Below are 12,214 nucleotides of genomic sequence, written 5' to 3' on the forward strand. Positions count from 1 at the left end.
ATGTCTCTGCTTTTGAATATGCTATCTAGGTTGGTCATAACTTTCCTTCCAAGGAATAAACGTTTTTTAATTTCATGGCTGCAAACACCATGTGCAGTGATCTTGGAGCCCCCCAAAAATAAAGTCTGACACTGTTTCCACTGTTTCCCCATCTATTTCCCATGAAGTGATGGGACCAGATGCCATGATCTTCGTTTTCTGAATGTTGAGCTTTAAAGCCAACTTTTTCACTCTCCACTTTCACTTTCATCAAGAGGCTTTTAGTTCCTCTTCACTTTCTGCCATAAGGCTGGTGTCACTGGAATATTATTCAGCCTCAAAAAAGGTGGACATTCTGACAGATGTGACAACATGGATGAACCCTGAAGACTAATCTTATATGAGGCTCTAAGGGAAGTCAAACTCATAGGGAAAGAAAATGGAACGGTGGTTGCCAGGAGCTTGGGAGGAGGAAATGGAGAATCAGTGCTTACTCAGCAGTTTCCGTTTGGGAATGTGAAAAAGAACCAGAGATGAATTGTGTGATACATTCGCAACAAGAGTTAATGCCACAGAACTATATATACACCTAAAAATGGTTGAGTTGGTAAGAATACCACAATTAAAAAAACCCTCATTAACTACAAAAAAGACACAAAATGCTGAACATTTCGCAAGAATTAATGCACATTTAAGAAAACATGTGAATGAGTGCCCATAAGGGGAGTGGGAATAAAGGGATGAAAGCTTGCCTTGTGGGACTGATGATGTCATGATCTGATTTTCAAAAATAATTTTCAAGAACATAACTAATACTTAACAAGTGAGATGTCACCTATACCAAAACAAGAAACGATCTATGTAACTTTCCTTCTAACCTTACCGAAACCAAGAACCACAAATTATTGACTATTACAGCTAGAAGATCTAGAAATCACTTCATCTTTTACATTCAAGCCACTTAATACTTTAAAGGAAATTTAATTTCAGAATTATTTGCTATTCCAAGCAGATTTTACAAGGCATTGTGTTTCAAACAACAAACTACCACATTCCTTGACGTCAGAAGACATTTTAGATGATATAAATCTTTAAAGACTGTAGGAGTAGCCAAAGCAGTGTTTTCAATGCAGTAGCAATAATATTCCAAATAGTTCTATTGTAAGTTTCTTGGAGGTTAGTTCCCATGTCTTGTACCTTTACATTGCCTGGCACTTAGTAGGTATTCAACTACATAGTGAATGTATTTCCGCAAGTCATCTTCTCTACATCATATTACCCTATCCTATCCTGCGTACTAGGTGAGATTACACTCAGAGATTAGTACGAAAACAAAGCAGGGGAGGTCAAAATTAAAGAGAACATTTAATATAAGAAGACTGCTACATTATGTGAGATTACTTTTAAAAATAGAGAAAATGGCAGAAATCTAAACAGCAACGCATGAAAGACTGCAATTAACAGCTTTGATTCACTTCACAGACATAGTTAGGAATATTTAACTTCTGAACTCAGTAGCTCAATTCTGACCATATCAATTATAAAACTGTTAGATGCTCAGTTGTGTCCAACACTTTGCAACCCCATGGACTGTAGCCTGCCACAGTCCATGGAATTCTTCAGGCAAGAATACTAGAGTGGGTAGCCATTTCTTTCTCCGGGGGATTTTTCCACCCCAGGAATCAAACCCAGGTCTCCTGCATTGCAGGCAGATTCCTTACCATCTGAGCCACCCATATTAATTAACAATGAATAATTTCAAAGACCACTAAAGCCAACAGTATAGTCTTATATTAGGTATTTCATAATAGATATAAAAGGAAAGAAATCAACTTTTCGTACTTTAGCTCTTTCTTAAACCCCCTAAAATCTCAATCTAATACTGTTCTGCTTAGCACAAGTATTGATTGGATTAATGAGATGATCTTTAAAAAGCATGCTATGAATGCCATCATGAAACCTGCTGCATCTCCACTTGCTCAGACACCACATATCTCACAAAGCATTCTACACCACAGCTAAGAACTCAAAACCGAGATTTCTTTTTCATTCAATGAATGATTTGTGATTTATATTGCTTTTCAAGTAATTTCTGTTACATACTATTTTGTATGTTACGCAACAAGCGACATTATAAAATAGTTTTACAGAGTTAGAACAAAACAGAAGACTTACGTTCTTTATGTCCTTATATACAATACATGACCTCGTATAAAGTCACAATATACGTAATTAGGAATAATCATGTAAAATGAAAATCATGCTACACTGAGCTGTTTAAATAGTAAAACAAGATAATTTATATAAAAATAAGAACCATAAACTCTCAAAAACTATATCAGAGTTCAAAGATATGAATGGCATTAGCTATTAAATTTCACTTAAATTTTTTTTAACTTATTGGAAAAATATATCAAAGGATCTTCTAGAAAATTTGGATACATACTACAAAAAACAAACTTCATTTAAAAATTTAATATAACATCTTTAATTCTAGGTACAATTTTTATCAGATTTTAAAAAGAGATTCGAAGGACTATTAACCCTGATATGCATGATTAATAATTCTTACAGCAAAAATAGTTTTAAAAATAAAGAATAAAATTGCCTATTTATCAGTGAAAACCAGGCTAGTTTTATTCAAGTTCAATTTCTTATCTTGAAAAAAATTTTCTAAAACAAAAATTAAAGGTTCTTTCAAGACTTTCTAATACATAAACACTAATTAAGATACATTGACCCTGGAGTGCTTTACAAAGCCACTGCCATAGGGAGGTTTGACAAGCTGGCTATCATAAATATGCATAAAGATAAGGCAGCATTTAAAACTATACTCAATCTGAAAACATGTTTTTAGGCATTTAATGAAAGAACAAAAAACAGTGCAATGAAAACACTCGATATCAAGAGTATATGTTATGAGTATTCACAAGACAGAAATATATCTAAAAGAAAAATCATGGTGCTTTAATTTGAAGTATTTGCCTATATACTTTAGTCAATGATATCTAAAAGTGACCAAAGAGTAATATAAATACTTAATACAGATCTTAAATATTAAGCCTATGAAAAAATTTATCACAATACTTTTTCCCAATTTACATTATAAAGTGATTTACTCTTGAATAACCTAATTAATAGCAGAAAGCTATGCTAACAAAGGAAAAGATCCACTGCTTCATACATAATTTATTAAGATTTCCTACAGGATTTATTTGAAGCAAAGAATTTGAACATCTCTTCTGTGATATAGAATCAGTGTCTGATACATTCCACTGTCAAAACATTCATAGTCAGATATTCTTCCTACTTTTAAAAATCTAAATAATTTCTTCTATACAGATTGTAATTATAAACTACGGATTTTTATAAAAAGACTTCTACCAACAGCATTGCTGCAAGGGTTCTTACTCCTCTGCAGTTATCATTTCAGCCTGGGTGGGAGAAAGCATTGCTGCAGTCATTTGCAAAAAGGCTCTAGGGTTGTGACTTCAAAGTAACAAAGGCACTGGCATCTTTTTGCCACCCTATTCACAGGCAGTTCACTCAGACCGTTTGCAAAAGCAGGCTCTTTGGTAACCAAGATTTCACCCATCAACCAAAGCCACCACTCAGGCTGTGCAGTACCTGCCTCCACCTCTTCCTCCTCTCCCAAGCTGCCCTTTCCACAGGGTTCACATCAGCCATCAGCAGCAGCTTTGTATCCGCTCTCTCGGCTACCACTGCCTGTGTCCCTGTGGCCAGGGAGGAAAAGAAGCCTTTCAATGGGCTAGAGCTTTCGCTCCTGCCATGAATATGCTCCATTCTTTGTTGTCCTCTACCCGTTTCCTTAGATACTGTTATTCCACTCTACTCTGTCAACAGGCATTATAAAAACAAAACCTCTTTCTAGCTTCAAAAACGGCTCTCTCTCAACAGTCTCCCCTGAACACTGGTACCCCTCCCCCTTCTCCCTCTTCTGTCAAAAACCCAGGATCAGAAGCACAGGAAATCCATCTCCGGTGCTGCAGTAGGGGAGAGGTGGGGGGAGACGCCCCTGCCTTTTCGCTTGGCGTGTGGCTGCAGACCCTGTGCCAAGGTAAGGCCTTCAGCTTTAGACAGTGCAAGGGAAGATAGCCTCCCCCTCGGCCCCCGCCCGCTCTCAACCCAAGCAGCAAGCCGGGCCAGCGCAGCTCCAGCACCTACCCCATTTCCGAGCCCAGCAGCACCTCCATCCCGTCTCCAGTGACACCCAGGGGGGCTGCGCCAATACAGCCACATGTCGGTCACGTGTGCGCGCGCGCAGCCAATCGGCAGGTCCCCGACGGGAACGGGAGCGCCCTGGTCCGCATCCAGCGATTACACAGCGGCTCCACGCGCCTCTTTCCGACTCACACTCTGCACTCCAGGGCAGCAGCGCAAGGGCCCCGCCCCGCCACACGGCTCCGAGCCCAGGCCGGCACCTAGCGCCCACCACCCCCCACTCTGCCTCCGGGCCACCCACTGCAGCCGACGGAAGCTGACAAGCAGAAACGGTGGGCTGGGGGAGGTCCACGGGGCAGAAAGATTATTAGCACGAGATACTAGAGGTGGGTGGGTAACAAATTACATCTCATTCATCACTTGCTAAGATTTACAGGCTTGCAGCACAGAGGAAAAGAATTCTACTAAATGTATCAAAACAAATAATGTTACATTGCAAATCATCGATTTGCTAGGTAAATCACTGGAACTATGAATTAAAAACACAAGTTTCTAGAAAAGCTATGATGGCAGTATCAGAAGAGTAGTTGAGACCAAAATCATGAAGTCACACAGTCTGGATTAAATCTTCTGCTCCTGTGATTTACTAGCGGTGTGACTTTAGTCACTTAAAGGCTCAGTGCTTAATTTCCCCCACAAAATGGGAACAGAAATATTGACTAGAGGAGTGAATATATATGAAGGAGTATTCAGAACACATCCTGACCCAGTAAATGCTATGAGTCACTACTAATCTCTGACTTAAATATTTCACTGCAAATTCCACATTTCACTTAAATTTAACCAAGTAAAGCTTGGATTATTTTTTATTAGTTGGACAAAATCCAAATTGGCAAGGATTTAAACTGGATTTAAAATCTGGTTTAAAGTGTGGGGGGTGGGGGTGGGGAGAATCAGTTTTCATGATCTATTTCAAATTTAAAAGAAAACTTTAGGTCTTTAAATGAAATATATTTATTATAATCTTTATTTTTCAAATTAATAGCAAGAAAAGCACCGAGCAAGCTATCAAACAGAGTTATTTGGAGCAATTTCATTTTAATAAAAATGGTATAAATTAGAAAAGTAATGGACAAATAGCAAAATGCCCACAGATGTACACAGAGTGGATATTTACAGCAGTTATCCATGAAGGTGGATTATGGAGTAATTTCTGCTTTTTCTGTCTGCTTTTGGATACTTTTTTCTTTTGTCTCTGTATTATAATGCTTACAGCAAATACTCCCTAAATATTTGTTGAATGAACAAATGAAACACATATTATTAGTAATTAGGAAAAATATATATAATAAATGAAAAGTTTAAATATATTTAGAAATACTTTCCCTTGATATCTGAAGTAAAAGAAACATTAATCAATTTGGTTCTGTCCTAAATATCTCTTTTGTCAAGATGACTTAGTTTTACAAAAGGCTTTCAAGACTCTCTTACTGAAAGTGCATGATTCACTGACTAGGACTTAGTCATCAACTATTTGTGACAAATTCAGAATAGATAATTCCTCATAAGGCCTAAAGCTTCTAGAAAGAAAAAGTGCCCTTCTAAACACAGAATACATTTTAAAAGCTTTTAAAATAACTTCTTAGTACCCTAAGAAACAACTCCTGACTATGATTCAAGCTATTATTTAGTACACCAATTTGTAGCCAAAGTATTTGTCTAAAATTTTATTACATGTGTTATAAAAGTTAGTGATTCAAATGAAAAAATTTTACAGAAAGCTGTGACCATTATCAGTCACCAATCAATATAATTCAAATAAAAAAACAAGCCAATCTAAAAACTTTACATTTTACAATGTCTTCAACTGAGTTTATTTCAGTAAGATTTTCAAACCAGATTTCTCAGCAATTCCAAAAAAGTTTGATTTGAATTTTGTATAACAATATATTTAGCTATTTAAAAGTTGTATTTTTTTTTTAATTGAAGGATAATTGCTTTACAATATTGTGTTGGTTTCTGCCATACATCAACATGAATCAGCCATAGTTATGTTGGGGAAAGCACAGATTGAAACCGCCCACCCTGGCCAGGCACCATAGTAACTATTTGCATGAGTTGTTTTATGACAGGAGATCCTGATAAGGAACACAGAACTAATAAGCCACCACCAATCGGAAGAGGCATTACTTTGCCAACAAAGGTCCGTCTAGTCAAGGCTATGGTTTTTCCAGTGGTCATGTACGGATGTGAGAGTTGGACTGTGAAGAAAGCTGAGCACCGAAGAATTGATGCTTTTGAACTGTGGTGTTGGAGAAGACTCTTGAGAGTCCCTTGGACTGCAAGGAGATCCAACTAGTCCATTCTGAAGATCAGCCCTGGGATTTCTTTGGAAGGAATGATGCTAAAGCTGAAGCTCCAGTACTTTGGCCACCTCATGCGAAGAGCTGACTCATTGGAAAAGACTCTGATGCTGGGAGGGACTGGGGGCAGGAGGAGAAGGGGACAACAGAGGATGAGATGGCTGGATGGCATCACTGACTCGATGGACATGAATCTGAGTGAATTCCAGGAGCTGGTGATGGACAGGGAGGCCTGGCGTGCTGCGGTTCATGGGGTCGCAAAGAGTCGGACACGACTGAGCGACTGAACTGAACTGAACTGAAAGTTCAGCTTAAACATAGATTTCCATGAAATAATCGACCATTCCACCTAGACTCAATCCACCCTCATCTTCCCTCCATTGTTCCTGCCTTTTATGGTAACAAACATATTGGTACCTCTGTGTACATCTCCTTTCCTAGTCCTGACTGTAAGAATTTTAGGGGAGAGCCACACCCGATTGTACCTTGAATGTCTCATGGTGTACACCATAATATGCTGTTTATTAAGTCCTATTAGTATAAGGAATGATTTGAAATTAATCTCCAAAGGGCATGCAATGCAGATCCTGCAAGGAATAACAGTAATGCAAATGCTGAATAATGAATATTACTGTAAAATATAACCATCTACAGATGAAATAGAATGCTTTAAATAAAAACCCTGGACCCTCTAGGTTAAAAAAATGTGATGCAGCCTTGGGGTTAAGTTTCTGAGGTAAGGTGGCTGCACAATAAAATCACTTTAGGAGCTTTCAGTCCAGTCCAGTCGCTTAGTCATGTCTGGCTCTTTGCGACCCCATGAATCGCAGCACACCAGGCCTCCCTGTCCATCACCATCTCCTAGAGTTCACTCAGACTCACGTCCATCAAGTCGGTGATGCCATCCAGCCATCTCATCCTGGGTCATCCCCTTCTCCTCCTGCCCCCAATCCCTCCCAGCATCAGAGTCTTTTCCAATGAGTCAACTCTTCGCATGAGGTGGCCAAAGTACTGGAGCTTCAGCTTTAGCATCATTCCTTCCAAAGAAATCCCAGGGTTGATCTCCTTCAGAATGGACTGGTTGGATCTCCTTGCAGTCCAAGGGACACTCAAGAGTCTTCTCCAACACCACAGTTCAAAAGCATCAATTCTTCGGCGCTCAGCCTTCTTCACACTCCAACTCTCACACCCATACATGACCACAGGAAAAACCACAACCTTGACTAGACGGACCTTAGTCGGCAAAGTAATGTCTCTGCTTTTGAATATGCGATCTAGGTTGGTCATAACTTTTCTTCCAAGGAATAAGCGTCTTTTAATTTCATGGCTGCAGTCACCATCTGCAGTGATTTTGGAGCCCAAAAAAATAAAGTCTGACACTGTTTCTACTGTTTCCCCATCCAGGAGCTTGAGAAGTTTTAAAAACGTCATTAAGTCAGAATCTCTGAGGGTGAGGTCCAGGCATAGGTGTGTATTGTCAGAACAGCAAAGCACCATGCATCACTCCAGCTTCTGCTATCAAAGCTCCTAGTGCACGGCAATAGGGAGACTGTTTTGAAATGTTTTTAAATTCAGAGTGCTATACAGCCTAATGCATCTGCTTACAGAGGAAAAAAACAAACTTCTTTTTTCCTGTCAAAACCTTCCTAGTCAGGTACTAGCAATTAACATGAGAAAAACAATAGGGACTAATATACAGAAAATGTTCCACTACAGTATGGAATAAAAACAATTAAGACAAAAGAATATCATTTCACCTATTAAGTAGACAATGATATTTTAAAATAATATTGCAGGTCAGTGAGGATACATCAAAAAAAAATCAGCAGCAGCTTTTGAAAGTGCTTCAAATGCTCACGTATACTGGACTTTCCTGGTGGTAGAGTGAGTAAGAATCTGCCTGCCAGTGCAGGGGACGAGGGGTGATCCCATGGCGAGGGACATATCTGGGGAGACTCCACAAGCTGCGGAGCAAGGAGACCCGTTTGCCACAACTACTGAGCCCACGTTCTAGAGTCCACAAGCCACAGCTACTGAAGCCTGTGTGCCTAGAGCCCCTGCTCCACAAGAAAAGCCACCGCAATGAGAAGACCCCGAACCACAGCAAAGAGTAGCCCCAACGGGCTGCAACTAGAGAAAGTCTACGTGCAGCAATGAAGACCTAGCACAACAAAAAATAAATGCATAAAAATACAGTGGTTATACTAAAGTAAGTCCAGTTAAAAGAAATGATCTTATACAATCAAATACAAATATTAATATTCAAATATATTCAGTATTGTTTCCACAAAGGACATTTTAGAAACAAACTCAGTGATTGATAACAACAGCTTGGTTGATTATACTTTTGGCACACTTAAAGATGGTTAAAATTATGCCAAATGTAAAAGGATAAAATACATAGGAATCCATTTAAACCAAGGAAGTGAAAGATCTGTACAGTGAAAATTATAAGTCAGTGATGAAAGAAACTGAAGACATAAATAAAGGGAAAGATATTCCAAGCTCACTGATTGGAAAAATTAACGTTGTTTAAATGTCCATACTACCCAAAGTGATCTACAAATTCAATGTTATCCCTTTCAAACCTCCAATAGCATTTTTTACAGAAACAGAACAATCCTAAAATGTCTATGGAACCACAAAAGACCCAAGATAGCCAAAGGAATCTTGAGGGGAGAAAAAAAGCTGGAGGCATCACATGTCCTGATTTCCAACTATATTATAAAACTATAGTGATCAAAACAGTATGGTAGTTGCAAATCAATTATGCACCAAAAAAAAAAAAAAAAGACACTAATATAAAGACAGACATCAGATCAAGGAAGACAATAATGCCCAGAAATAAGCCTATGCAAATATGATAAATTAATTTATAACAAAGGATCTAAGCATATACAATGGTGACAAGACAGTCTCTTCAATAAATGGTATTGGGAAAACCGGACAGCCAAATGTAAAAGAATGAACTGGACCCCTATCTTACAACGTGCGCAAAAATCAACAAAAAATGGATTAGAAACTTATATTCAATACCTGAAACTGTAAAATTCCTAAAACACAGAGTGTAAGCTTCTTGATATCAGTCTCAGCAATGATTTTTCTGTATGTGACACCAAAAAACAAAGGCAATAAAAGCAGAAACAAACAAGCAGAACAACATCAAGCTAAAAAGCTTCTACACAGAGACAGAAACCATCAACGAAATGAAAAAGCAACTTATCAAACTGGAGAAAACATTTCTAACTCCATATATCTAATGGGTTAATATCCAAAATATTGATTACATTTAAAAAACCACAACTAAATAGCCAAAAAAACCAAACAACTGGATTAAAAAGTGGGCAGAGGAACTGAATAAACATCTTCCCAAAAAAGACATTCAAAAGACTAGCAAATATATAAAAAGATGTTCAACATCACTCATCATCAGGGAAATGAAAATCAAAACCAGAATGGTATCACCTCACATCTGTTCGAATGGCTATATTCAAAAGTCTGAAATAAATACTGGGGAGGATGTGGAAGAAAGGAAACCCTAGTGGAGTGTTAGTGGGGATGTAAATTGGTGCAGCCACTATGGAAAACAGCATGGAGGTTCTTCAAGAAATTAAAATTCAACTACCATATGATTCTGCAACCCCACTTCCGGGTATGTATCCCCAAAAATGAAAGCAGGATACAGAACAGAGTTCTGCACTCCCATGTTTACTGCAGCACATTGTTACTAACCAAGATATGGAAAAAAGCATCTATCAATGGGTGAATAAATAAGAATGATAACACACACACAATGGAATATTATTCAGTCATGAGAACGAAGGAAACCCTACTTATTTGGGACAACATGGATGGATCTTGAAGGCGTTATGCTAAGTGAAATACGCCAGGCAGAAAAGACAAACACTGCATGAGGAATCTAAATAAAAAGTCAATCTCATAGAAAATAATAAAATTATGTCATGGAAGATAATTAGATATAACTGTATTATATAATTCATGTGACATTAAGTGAAAATACAGAACTACTAAATTATTAATTCATATTTATAAAATTATACAAATCATAATAATATAATTAAATTTAATTATAAAATAAATTATAATGAATAAATAATTATATATTAAAGTGAAATGCATGCTTTATTTGTAACATGATACTCACTAGCCAACTAGCCTCGTCTTTTTCTTTTAATGAACTATGTATGTGCACAGAGAAGACTGAAGAGAGATCACTGAAATATCAAGTGTCTTCCCTGGGTGTAGAAATTATAAAAATTGTAATTTTTCTTAATCTTATAAAATTTCTACCAACTAACACACATTATTTCTGCATTTTTTCCTCCAAAAGTTAAGTACCTCTAAGTTGGACACAATTTGAAATCATCACATTTGAAGGAGAAAAAAATTAAGGTAGCCAAAGGCAGATCCAGGTACATATATAAATTGTAGGGGAGCCTTTCTTAAGGAAAATACAAATTAATTCAAAACTGGTGGTGCTTTGGGCTTCCCTGGTGGCTCAGAGGTTAAAGCATCTGCCTGCAATGCAGGAGACCTGGGTTCGATCCCTGGGTTGGGAAGATCCCCTGGAGAAGGAAATGGCAACCCATTCCAGTATTCTTGCCTGGAAAATCCCATGGACAGAGGAGCCTGGTGGGCTCCAGTCCACGGGGTTGCAAAGAGTTGGACATGACTGAGCGATTTCACTCACTTTCACTGCCAAAGGGCGTAGGAACTGCAACTAAAGATTACTATTCACACATATAGAAAATTGAGGCTCAAAGAAATTTCAAAATTAATTCAGGTCCACCCACAGTGAAGTGGCAGTCTGACTCCTAAGCCAATGTTGGTCAAGCTACTTCATGCCCATAAGCACTTCATGTTAGATCATCTACCCAGATCTAAGTACAGGAGGTGCTCTATATCCTTGGGTTCTACATTTAACCATTGTGGATTCAACTAGCCATGGACCAAAAATATATAGAAAAGATTTGGGGAAAGTTCCAAAAGACAAAACTTACATTTGCCAAGCAGCCTGGCAACTACTTACACAGCACTTCCAAGGTATTATGAGAAACCTAGAGACGATTTAAAGTGTAACGGGAGGGATATGTGTAGCTTATATGTGAATACTATACCGTTTTATATTAATATAAGGGACTTGGGCATCTCCAGGTTTTGATATTCTCCACAGTCCCAGAACCAACCACTCATAGATGCTAAAGGACGACTGTGTTATCTCCCACAGCAGCTTGTTTCTCCTTCAGAGTCTCATGCTTCGTAAGCAGTCACGTGTTCAGCCTGCATTCCCACCAACAGTGCAAGAGGGCTCCCTGTTCTCCACACCCTCCCCAGCATTTATTGTTTGTACACTTTTGGATCGCAGCCATTCTGACCGGCGTGAAATGGTCCCTCATTGTGGTTTTGATTTGCATTTCTCTGATAATGAGTGATGTTGAGCATCTTTTCATGTGTTTGTTAGCCATCTGGATGTCTTCTTTGGAGAGATGTCTGTTTAGTTCTTTGGCCCATTTTTTGATTGGGTCGTTTATTTTTCTGGAATTGAGCTGCAGGAGTTGCTTGTATATTTTTGAGATTAATTCTTTGTGAGTTGCTTCATTTGCTATTATTTTCTCCCATTCTGAAGGCTATCTTTTCACTGTTGGTGGGAATGCAAACTAGTACAGCCA

General features: G+C 38.3%; 1 protein-coding gene across 21 annotated transcripts in view; it reads right to left on the minus strand.

Moving 5' to 3' along the window:
* Nucleotides 1–12,214, minus strand: part of APC (APC regulator of WNT signaling pathway) — a 134,449-nt gene that overhangs the window by 96,467 nt on the left and 25,768 nt on the right. For 6 of the 21 annotated variants that reach the window (XM_060418716.1, XM_060418715.1, XM_060418714.1 and 3 more), the window contains exon 1: nucleotides 4,165–4,205. The exons of 12 other annotated variants lie outside the window; for them this stretch is intronic. The gene's annotated coding sequence lies outside the window, so the exon portion shown is untranslated. Of the gene's footprint in view, nucleotides 1–3,606; nucleotides 4,206–12,214 lie in introns of those variants that run through there. 3 more of the 21 variants (XM_060418713.1, XM_060418708.1, XM_042251949.1) reach the window with 1 other exon arrangement.

This window comes from Ovis aries, chromosome 7 (genome assembly GCF_016772045.2).
Source record: "Ovis aries strain OAR_USU_Benz2616 breed Rambouillet chromosome 7, ARS-UI_Ramb_v3.0, whole genome shotgun sequence".
Classification (NCBI taxonomy): domain Eukaryota; kingdom Metazoa; phylum Chordata; class Mammalia; order Artiodactyla; family Bovidae; genus Ovis; species Ovis aries.